The 11419-nt window shown below is 51.2% G+C and overlaps 1 protein-coding gene across 2 annotated transcripts in view; it reads left to right on the forward strand.

Annotated features, from left to right (window-relative positions):
* The first annotated feature begins 709 nt into the window (after positions 1-709).
* CTNNBIP1 (catenin beta interacting protein 1) overlaps positions 710-11419 on the forward strand; it is a 53392-nt gene continuing 42682 nt past the window's right edge. Inside the window, exon 1 of one of the 2 annotated variants that reach the window (XM_029229731.1) lies at positions 710-935. The gene's annotated coding sequence lies outside the window, so the exon portion shown is untranslated. The remainder of the gene's footprint in view (positions 936-11419) is intronic. The other variant, XM_029229728.1, reaches the window with a different exon arrangement.

Below are 11419 nucleotides of genomic sequence, written 5' to 3' on the forward strand. Positions count from 1 at the left end.
ACCATCCCTGGGCTCTCTGGGCTCGGAGGATCCAGGTTAGACAGGCCCCCAGTTCAAGAGTCGGCCTAACTGCTTCAAAGGTAGCAATACTCCCAGCTCCAAGACTCAGGAAGACCACGCCTCTAAATGTTTTGCAACCTCGTCCATTTCAGATTTTTCAGGGGTCCTGGGTAAATCGGTCTCACCAAGGATTCCGCCCCATCTGGCTGCTCCCATTTTTAAACACAGACCCGTGCGTGGGAGAGGCCATTATTTTTACGGGATCACTGTGCTTCTGGAGCAGCTAGGGACAGGCAGAGTTGCTTTACCGCAACGCCGGGTCCATCCTTAACCCGGGCTCCGCCCTCAGGCCGCCTCCTCATCCGAGCCCCCGCCCCTCCTCCCCTGCCAACCCCCGACCCGCTCCACCCCTTTGCTCTGAGAGCCGCTCGGCCACTGCCCGCGACCGGGTTCCACCTGCCCATCTCGTGGCTCCGCCCCGGGGCCACTGGTCCCGCCCCCTTCCGAGGGGCCCAATGAGCGTGCCCGAGCACTCCGCAGCCCCCCCTACTCAACTGGAATCCCCGCCCTCTGTCCGAGTTAACCAATGAGAGCCACAGGGTGTTCCTGGCCACGCCCACCACATCATCAGGTCACGCCCCCGGCGCCCGGCCCCCCCGGGGCGTTGCCGTGGCCGCGCCTTCGCCGCCCGAGCGGAGCCAGATGCCGCCCCCTCCGCCGGTCCCTCCCCCGGCGGCCTGGCGCCTCCCTCCCTCCCCGCCGCGGTGACTCACTGAACGGGAGGCGGAGGCTGAGGCGGTAGCTCCCGTTGCTGCTGCTGCTGCTGCTGCTGCTGCCGCCGCGGCTGCTCGGGCTGTGCGCGCCCCGGAACAGGCCGCCGCGCGCCGCTCTCGGACCCGCAGCCCCCGCCCGCCCGGCCGGGTCGGGCGGCCCAGGTAAGCGCCGAGGCCGGCCCTCGCCCTCAACGCCTGGGCCCGCGCCGCGCCGGGGCTCGGGGGAGCCGCCGGCCCTTTGTCTCTCGGGGAGGGGCCGTGGAGGGCGCCCCCGACCCCGCTCGGACCCACCGGCCGGACCCCCGGCACGGCGCCCTGGTCTGGGCCGGGCCTCCTGCCCCACCTGGCCCCCGCTGCTCCTGCCACTCGCCGCCCCCGCGACAGACCACCATCCAGCGGTCCTCAACCCCCCTTACCCCGGGGATCGCCTCCACAGGTGTCCGAGCCATCCACTCTGTTGCTCACCCCACCTTGTTGGCGGGGTTGTCACCGTCTGTCGGCACTCCAGGTCCCGTGCTCTCTTGTCTCTTCCCTCACCTGCGCCCTGCTCTCAGCATCCTGACCGTCTGTATAGAGCCCTCCCATATTTTCCCAAACTAAATGCTGCCAAGGTCTGGTCACTGAGCCACGGTTCCTCTCCCTAGTCTGGTTGAACTGTCGTGTCCCCATCCCACCTCTCCTAGTGAGTGTTCCTAGACGATGCACATTGTAGGCATACATCTCACCTGTATGGCAGGCGTGTGTATGTGAACCTGCAAGATTAACCACTCAGAGCCTGCACTTCTCGCCTCCTTTCCATCATCCCCACCCCGACCACTTTCCTTTTTCTTGAACCTGGTAACCGAGACACTTAGGTCTGATACCCAACCTCTGTTAGGCCCCGCATGCCTGCCTCTCTCGTGTGTGCTGAACTTGTCTGAGCAGTACCTGCTGTCAGGTTAGCCCCTGGGAAGGCCCAGGAGGCCTGTGTTGGCCGCAGATGAAGAGTTTTATGAATAATGAGATGTGAGGCTGGCAGCACCTCCTATCTGAGAATCTAAGTACACTATAGCTGTTAATTACTTTGTCTCCTGTCACTCACACTACTTAGGGAAGTGTGCCTGGCCGACGGCTGGGTAAAGTGAGGCACAGGGTGTGTGGGCAAGGGACCTGGAGGCAAGTCAGTGTTTGTCCTGAGGTTCTGCTCCCAAGTATCTTGGCTCTTAGCTCCCTGCTACAACTACTGGGCTCTAGTTCCTGGCTTTAGACTCTAAGTGATACTGATCTCTTGGGCCATTAAAGTGTCCAGAGAGACCAAGTTTCCTTTGATTTAAAGCAGGACTTTGAATTATAAATAAAGGTGCTGGCTGTTAAATGCCAGTGTGTCATTCATGGTTTCCTGGTGGAGTGAGTGGTCCTTGTGTATGTGTCAGGCAGCATTCCAAGCACCGGGGGCTACAGTGGTGAAGAGAGACACAGCCCCTGCCCTCCGGTAGCTGACCTTCTGAAGAGGAGGGATTAAACAAGTAAGTGGACACAATAATTTTAGTCATGGTAAGTGCTGTGAAGGTGGGAAGAGCCAGTTTGGATTTTATTCCAAGTGCAGTTAGAAACCACAGGTGGATTTTAAGTAAAGAGGTGATAAGATCTGATTTGTTTTCAGAGGTCATTCTGGCTGCTCTATTGAGACTGGATTGTAAGGAGCAGGGATACTAATTGGGAGACAGACTGTTGCCGCTTCCGGTCAAGGGATGATGGTGGCTTGGACCAGAGTAGGGGTAGCAGAAGTGAATAGGTAAAACCAGTCTGCTCCCCCTGAGACAGGCTCAGAGCTTTAAAGCAAAACTTCAGGGAACACCGACTTCGAGTTATACTCCTGGCAGAGAATTTCTAGACCTGACCAAGCTCAGGTTTAGCTCAGCAAACCTTACTCAGCACCTGCTGTGGGCCAGGTACTGTGCTAAACTCTAGAGATACTGATGTGAACAGGGTGAATAGGGAGCAGTCTCCATGTTCTAACAAGGTGCTCACAGAAACGTCACCCACCCCCTCCTTGAGGGAAGAGGGTTTGTAGGCTTAAAAATCAGTTTGAGGTGGAGGAGGGCAGAACACACTGTGCTTCATTCCCACATCCGGCTGCATTATTTAAATGAGAGCGTTATTGCCCTGCCTCTGCTGTAAGATGTTGCCCAAAGATATTGGGACTGATCTCATGGTGGGTGGGAGAGCAGCTCAGTGGCCGTGAACTTGAACCATTAACCAGAATAAAACTTGATCTCCACGTTGCTCCAAGTCTGGGCTGTCAGAACACATCCGAGCTATAAAGGACCGTGGGGCCGGGCCCCTCTTACGGTTGGGCACCTGTGGTCCCTAGAGAGTGAGTAACTCTTTTGAAATCCCATAGCTGTTTGTACGTTTGCTAATGGTATCTGTCACTTTCTACCTCTCAGCTTCGTATGCACTTGCATGACCCTGAGCTTTCTGAGGCCAGGGTCTCTATTGGATTCAGCTTTTCCATCCCTCACAGCATCTAGATCCTGCCCCAAAAGTACACTCATCAAGTACGGGTTGACTTGCCTGGGTGTCTCACAGCACCTAAAACTAGAGCCCAGGAATCCTGACCCTGTCCATGTCTTTTCATTAGATTCCTCCTCAACCAGAGTGCACCACGGGGGTCAACCCAGCAGACTCCATGTCACTGAGCTCACAGCCCTTCCTTGATGGGTCTGCTCTCTCTCCAGCTCTGCCTACAAGGAACAGCTGCTGAGGGCACTGACCAAGTAGTTACTCGACACTCGGCAGATAGGAAGCATAGCTCTTAATCAGAGCATGGACTTCATACCAAGACTATCTGGGTTTGGGTCTTGGTTCTGCCCTCATGAGCTTCGTGACCTTCAGCAAGTAACTTAACCTCTCTGTGCCTCAGTTTCCCCACCTATAAAATATTAATACTTCACGGAGTTGTTGGGAGGCTTAAATTAAGTAATACCTATTAGATGCCTAGAACAGCACTGAGCACCTTGGTATGGCTTGGTTGAAGTAGTAGCTGTTATTTCACCATTATTTTTTTACCTGATTTTTATCTCCCATCAGAATTTAAGCTCTTTTAGGGCAGAGATTTTGTCTTTTTTTTTGGTCTACAGTTAGACTTTGTAGGCACGCAATAAATATTTCTTAAATTGTATTGCCCGTTGAACACCTACTGTGTGCCAGGCACTGTTGTAGATGCTGGGGATATAGCCAAGAACAAGATCACCAAGTTGCGTGATCTAATGAAGTTTACATTCTAGTGGGAGAGACAGACGGTAAACAAGTACACAAGTGAACAAAATAATGTAGGATGGTGAAAAGAGATGCACGGAGAATAAAACAGGGCAATGAGATGGAGAGTGCCTGGGTCATAATTTTAACGAGCTCTGAGGAGGTAACTTTGAATGGAGACCCTGCGGATGGGCAGAGAGGACAGTAGAAGCAAGAAGCCTATGGCGGCTGGAGTGTACTGAGTGAGGAGGTGGCAGGAGTTGGGTCTGTGGCCACAGTGAGGAGTTTGGATTTTACTCTTCTATTCTGAACAATGGGAGGTCACTGCACAGGAACCTTTCCTGGGGGTCCATCCTAGGAGAAAGACCCGGACGATTGGAAGAGCAGTGAGCAGGCTCTCCTTGTCCTGGGAAGGCTTTTGGAGGCCATCAGTGTTGCATTTATTCCCCTCAGGTTTCTCATGTCTCTGACCTAGGTACCCAGGAGATGTGGGATCCATCAGCTAACTTAAGGAAGTTCCAGGTGTGTGTGTCTGTGTGTCCTGCAGATTCCATCAAGCCACCTTTCTCCCCTGAGTATGTAGGTAATCGGTCAATGTTTCTTGAGTTGAATGAATGAGCATCACCAGCTCTTAGCATTTTGTCCTGTACAGCGGCTTGTCCTGTTCTCTGCATAAGGAAAAGCTTCTTGTCATGGTAGTGACTCTGGCGTAACCTTGGAGTTTTGCTGCTGTTCTTATGTGCATCAGGGACCCCCACATACCTGTATGTCACAGTGTCTTCACAGTGTTTTGTTTTGTTTTTTCGGCTGCACCGCTTGGCTTGCAGGATCTTAGTTCCCTGGCCAGGGATTGAACCAGGCCCTCGGCAGTGAGAGCACGAGAGTCCTAACCGCTGGACCACTGGGGAATTCCCTGTCACAATGTCTTTGTTGGAAGTGGACCAATGTTGACTGGGCAGCTTTCCTCCCCCCCGACCCCATCCCCATTTCTCTACCAGTTCCCTGCTGAGTACCACCAGGCCACACTGTCACCTCTGAACACTTCCTGTATCATTATTTGATCTACACTCCTGCACATCACTTGATCCAAGTATGGTGGTACCTAGAAAGCATTGGCTGTCTTTAGTCTGGGCTGAGTGGAGTTGGGAAGCTCAGCAGAAACGGAGTTTCAAACCCAGGAGTTCAACTCACCAGGAATCCCAAGTTGGCCTCTTCAGACTGAGGGCAGTTGGCCAGCCTTTCAAATCCTCACTCAGGCATCCCCTTGTCTGTCAGTGTCTGTGATGCCAACCTGCTCTGCTAACCTTGAGAGGCCAGTGAGAGTTGGTAGGAATCAAATAGGACTTTTGTGCTGCAAGTCACTCTCAGGGTTCTGGCGTATTTCAGTGGCCGAATCGGAAATGGTTGTTAGTCACGTGTTGCCTGTCTCCTTGTGAAAACTAAACCCGGAGTGGGTGCAACCTTTTTCTCTTGTTACTGATGTTCTTTTTTTTGTTTTTGTTTTTTTTCATTATGAGAGTGATACGTACTCATTTAGAAAATGAGTGATGACATTTTCTGTACTTTTTCTCATTTAGTCTTCACTGTAGTTTCTAAGTAGCATTATTACCATTTTGCATATTCAGAAGCTGAGGCCTGGAAAGGTTAAGTACAATAAGCTGTTTGAAGTGAAGATAGTTGGGAACAAAGTCAAGATTCAGACCCAGTTGGTGGGACTCCTGTGTGTGAGTTCTGGGCACCATATTAGATGCTGCCTTGCAGCAGAAACAACAGAGAAGAAAAGACATCTCCCTTAAGCCCAGCGTGGATGACATTGTGAGGGTGCCCAGAGTCAGCGCACTGGCTGCTGCAAAGAGTTTGAATCCTATGCCTCTTCCCTGTCTCATCTGACCTTGGGCAAACTAAGTCACCTCCCTTTGCCTTACTTTCCTCAATTGTAGATGGGGATAATGATCCTTGTGCCTTAATAGCTCCCAGGGGCATTGTGATGTTTGGGCCAAAGTGCTTTTGAACTTCCCTTATGAAAGGGCACTGAGCCCCAACTGCTTATACTCTGTCATTAAAGACCTATTATGTCCTGATCCTCCGCAGAGCCTTGTTAAAGGGGGAAGACAACAGCCCCCAGAGGGAAAGGTGTCCTTCTGTGGGGGGGTTTCCTCCTTCCAAAGTTTCTTAAGGATTGAAGGTCATGAAAGTTTCTCCATTTTTCATGTTCATGTTGTTCTGTAGAAGCTTCTGGAAGCAGCATGTAAACTGTGCATCGTAACAGGTTCGAGGACCGTTGATGGCAGGGCAGAGAAGGGGGTTATAGGGCTTGGTTTCTAATCCTGGCCGTGATGTCTTTGTAATATAAACCAAGAACACAGAGATAGCAAGAGGTGATGACTATCTTCCATTCATCCTTCCTTTCCTCCTTCCTCCTAATAACTCACTGATTCAAGTAATAAATATTTACTGAACTTTTATTACGATCTGGGCCCCATGGTAGGCCCTGGGAATACTGTGGTGAGCAGGGTAGAATTAGTTCTTATCATACAAAACTTAGCGTCTAGGGCCAAGAGGCTTATTATCTAGTTGGGAGTCGTGTGACTAAAGCAAGAACATGTTGGTGAGTGTTTTGAACTCTCAGGAGGAGAGTCAGGATATAATTTCCAGATGTCCACATCAGTCGCATGGGTACCTGCCCTGGACGGACATTACGGTGGAGGGTTGGGTTTGGCTTCCCAGAAGAGCAGGGGAAGAGTTAGTAGATTGGAGCCCTTGTGTGTCACACTTAACAAAAGCTGTGCTAGTGTGGGCGTCTGTAGAAACAGTTAGCACCTTGGCAGTCCCAGTTAGTAAGAACTACGTTTCCACTTAAAGGCTTCTTAACCCTTTGTTACCCGAGTTCAAGTCAGGGAAGAACGATCATGGCATTGAGCTCTTTCCACAGTTTTTTTTCAAATAAATTTTATTTATTTATTTTTGGCTCTGTTGGGTCTTCATTGCTGCGCGTGGGCTTTTCTCTAGTTGCGGCAAGCGGGGGCTGCTCTTCGTTGCTGTGTGTGGGTGTCTCATTGCGGTGGCTTCTCTTGTTGCAGAGCACGGGCTCTAGGCGTGCGGGCTTCAGTAGTTGTGGCACATGGGCTCCGTAGTTGTGGCGCACGGGCATAGTTGCTCTGCGTCATGTGGGATCTTCCCGGACCAGGGCTCAAACCCGTGTCCCAGCATTGGCAGGCGGATTCTTAGCCGCTGTGCCACCAGGGAAGTCCCCACAGCTTTCTGAAGTTATGCCATCAATCCAGTGCCTTTCTTATGAGAAGACCATCAGTGCTTGTCTCTCCGGAATTCCCTGCCTGCCTGACAGGTCTCCCTTGGCCAACTTTGGAAAGCAGGCATACGGAGGCAGGCAGGCTGTGGGGCTGGCTGCATCGGTGCTCTCGGCATGATGCCAGGGACACCTCTGTCTGTGAGCCCCCGTTGGGGTCAGTTTATGCACAGTGGGGTGGGGGAGGGTTCTTTCTTCCCCACGTCTGCCCAGCCACAGGCCTCAGGATCCCTCCAAAGAGCGCGGTCAGGGAGGCCCAGCAGTTTCTGCAAAAGCACCCAATGTTCTTCCACTAGCCCTCAGGCCAGAGCTGGGGTGGAGAGGGCACAGGGCTGGTAGAGGCGCCTGCCCACATCCAGAGTGAGAGGGAGGTGCCAGGACAGGGCTCTGCTCCCGGGCAATGTTGCTTTCACCAGCCCCTGCAGTGTCACTACCTTCCTGGTGCTGACCAGGTGCCCCTTCAGTCTGGAGGGCCTCAGAACCATCCAGCATCTGATCAGGAGGAAAAGGCCAGTCTGGCGAGACCAGGTCACTCAGTGCCCCTGGACTTGTTCTTGTGTGGTCGGAGCCCACGGTGATGCCGGTTCAGCTGGGAGAATGTGACCCACTTCCATCTTCTCTCCCACGTGGAGAGCTGGGTGGGAGGCTTTTGGAGACCAGCTCCAATTAAGGCTTTTTCAGCCTGAGTATCTCCTGAGTATCCAGCCCACATGTTTCCTGCTGCTGGAATCCTGTGGTCCGTGTCCCTGAACTGAATAACAACTCCAAAACAGATGAAGTTACCGCCTTGTCGTTCTGAAGTTCTGGCTTCCACAAGCGGGGCTTCCTTCGGGGGTCAGTGTCCCTTTTGGATTCAGACACCTTTCACAGTGTGGGCCCCACCCTTGTTCTTCCAGCTAAATCACCTGGCGAACCAGGGGCCCAGTTTCCAAAGAGATGGGTTAGCCTTGCCCTCCCTGCCCAGACCAAGGCCTCCCTGGCCCCTGCCCCAGGCAGCCCTGGCTTCCGACAGACCGATCCATCCTGACCCTTGTCCTCACAGTATGTCCTTCTGCTGCAGGAATATGAACTAAAATGTGTTTCGGACCCTCTAGGTTTCTTCCATTCTCTCCAGGTAGAGAGCATTTGAATGATTTTCCATTTATAATTTTATGTTTCTCCTGCGGCGGGGCTGGGGGGAGGGGCGTGTGGAGGAAGACAGTTTAAACACACGAGGCTGTGGGTGCTGCTGAGATGATCTGGAGATTTTAAATGGTAAGGGGGTAGTTCTGAGCCCCTGAATGATGCAGTCTTACTTACTAAGGAAGGAGCAGAGGTGATAGAGAAACCGCCAAGGTCAGGTCCGCTAAGCTGTGATCTCAGACCTCTGTGAGCGCCGTTTCCCGCTATGTGCTCCACAGCCGATTGCTGGAGTTGCAGGAAGATGGGGTGCTGGTGATTTTTAGGGGGAGCATGGTGGGGCCTACAGGCTGGTCAGCTGGCTTACAGGCGTCTCTCCAGGGCCCTGGCTCTACTTTCTTGCGCAGAACAGCCTTCCGGAGCTTACGGTGGGACGTGGTGGGGCAGAGTCAGCCAGCACAGGGGCAGAGTCCTTCATCCCTACCCCAGGGAAGCTGCTGCTGCCACCTGAGAGCCATCACTTTACGTCTGCTCCGGGACTGGCTGTCCACCCTCACCTCCTGTCTCCGAGGAAGAGAAGAGCTCTCGCAGGCCTGTGAGCGATGGTGGCAGAGCTTGGGTGCTCAACAGCGGCCACGGCACTGGACTGGCTGGCCGGGCAACCAGCCACCAAAGTGGAGGAAGATCTTTTATTCTCCTCTTCTGACCCCATTCCACGTCCTTTAAAAAATATACCGTTGGGGGCTTCCCTGGTGGCGCAGTGGTTGAGAGTCCGCTTGCCAATGCAGGGGACACGAGCTCGTGCCCTGGTCCGGGAAGATCCCACATGCCGCGGGGCAGCTGGGCCCGTGAGCCATGGCCGCTGAGCCTGCGCGTCCGGAGCCTGTGACCCGCAACGGGAGAGGCCACAACAGTGAGAGGCCCGCGTATCACAAAAAAAAAAAAAATATATATATATATATATATATATATATACCGTTGGGATTTTTTGGAGTAGGTAATATATACATAGTACAGAACTCAAAAGGCTAATTGTTGAAAACTAAGTCTTCCTCCCTCCCTGAAAGAGACGCCTCGAAAAAGACACCTGTTAGTGGATGCCTTGTGCATCTTAACCAGAGACCTCCTACACACGTACAAGTGCATCAGGTACGCGCTGACTGCACACGTGCCCGACGTGCACTATTTTTTTTCCACACTGTAATACACACTGTCGTGCACCTTACTTTTTTCACTTCACGGTAAGTACTGGAACTCATTCTGTTCCACCATCATCATCGTCGTCATCATTTGGCTAATACTGCTTCACTTCCCCTGTGCTGGGTATCGTTAAAAGTGCTTTGCTTATGTTAATGCATTTATTCCTCACAACAAACCTGTGAACTAAGGACTGTTATTGTCCACAGTTTGCAGATGAGCAAACTGAGGCACAGAGCCATTAAGTTAATGTCTGAGGTCATTTACAGCTACCCCACTCCTTTTAATGGTTCCCTGGCATTCTTTTGATTGGTTATACTTATACTGAGCGATTTGATACAAGTTGTGGGCTTCCCTGGTGGCGCAGTGGTTAAGAATCCGCCTGCCGATACAGGGGACACGGGTTTGAGCCCTGGTCCGGGAAGATCCCACATGCCACGGAGCAACTAAGCCCATGTGCCACAACTACTGAGCCTGCACTCTAGAGCCGCGAACCACAACTACTGAGCCCGTGTGCCACAACTACTGAAGCCTGTGCTCCTAGAGCCCGTGCTCCGCAACAAGACAAGCCACCGCAATGAGAAGCCCTCGCACAGCAACGAAGACCCAATGCAGCCAAAAATAAATTTATTTAAAAAAAAAAAGAAAGCTGAAGAGCTGCCCTTATTAAAAAAAAAAAAAAAGCAAGTTGCAGGTATCAGATACTTTGCATCTCCTAAGGCCATGCTCTGACATTATCCCAATACTGTTTTCAGCCCCAAGGAATTTACTATTGACCCAGCAGTGTTCTCTGATATACAGCCCACATCCAACTTTCCCAACCACGCCCCTCACTTTGGCCTGCACCAGTTTTTAATCTGGGATCCAACTGAAGATCTCAACTTCACTAGGTTCCCAAGCTCTTTCCTCTCCCTTAGCCTAGAGTGTTCACTAGCTTTTCTTTGTCTATCACGACATTAACATTTTTTAAAGTCCAGGACTATTGACTATTAGTCTGGTTTTCCTTAGAATTGGAGTAAAGGTGAACATTTTGGTGAGAGATGATTGTAGCTGATGTTGTCCACGTCCCACTGGAGGCACACAATGCCAACCTGCCCCGCTTCTGGTGAGGCTGGGTTTGTGGATCACTCAGTTATGGAGCAAAGTTTTAAAAGTACAAAATAGTAAGTATATTAAAAGAAAACAGTGGGAGAAGGAAATAATATGAAATGAAATCTGTAAGTTATAAAATAAAAGATGTTAAAATCTGATTACATAAAAATCAAAACTCTACATGGATAAAATAATATAATCGAAAGAACAATGACAAACTGGGGAAATACGTGTAACAAATATCAGAGCCATAGGACAAACTGCCTTAATATATAAAGAGCACTTGTAGATCAACAAGAAGAAGACTGCCAACCCAAGAAAGAAATGGGCAAACAACATAACAGATTGCTCTTAATGATCTGAAATGATGCTCTATTTCCTCATCAGGAAATGCAAATTAAAACTATAATGATATACCACTTCCCACCTATCAGATTAGCAACAAATCAACTTCTGCCAAGGTATGGGGGAAAACAGGTGTTCTTGCACCATTTTGGTGGGCACATAAAAGGTCACCATGTCCATGGAGGGCAACTAGGCAAAATATTAAACATTTAAACACATGCACCCTTTGCTGTAGCAACTAAGACTGTAGGGATTTATCCTATAGACAGACAAAAGCATAAAGATACATGTAGGGGTTTCCCTGGTGGTGCAGTGGTTGAGAGTCAGCCTGCCGATGCAGGGGGCA

Source organism: Monodon monoceros, unplaced genomic scaffold (genome assembly GCF_005190385.1).
Source record: "Monodon monoceros isolate NGI ecotype Baffin Bay Population unplaced genomic scaffold, NGI_Narwhal_1 Super_Scaffold_18, whole genome shotgun sequence".
Classification (NCBI taxonomy): Eukaryota; Metazoa; Chordata; class Mammalia; order Artiodactyla; family Monodontidae; genus Monodon; species Monodon monoceros.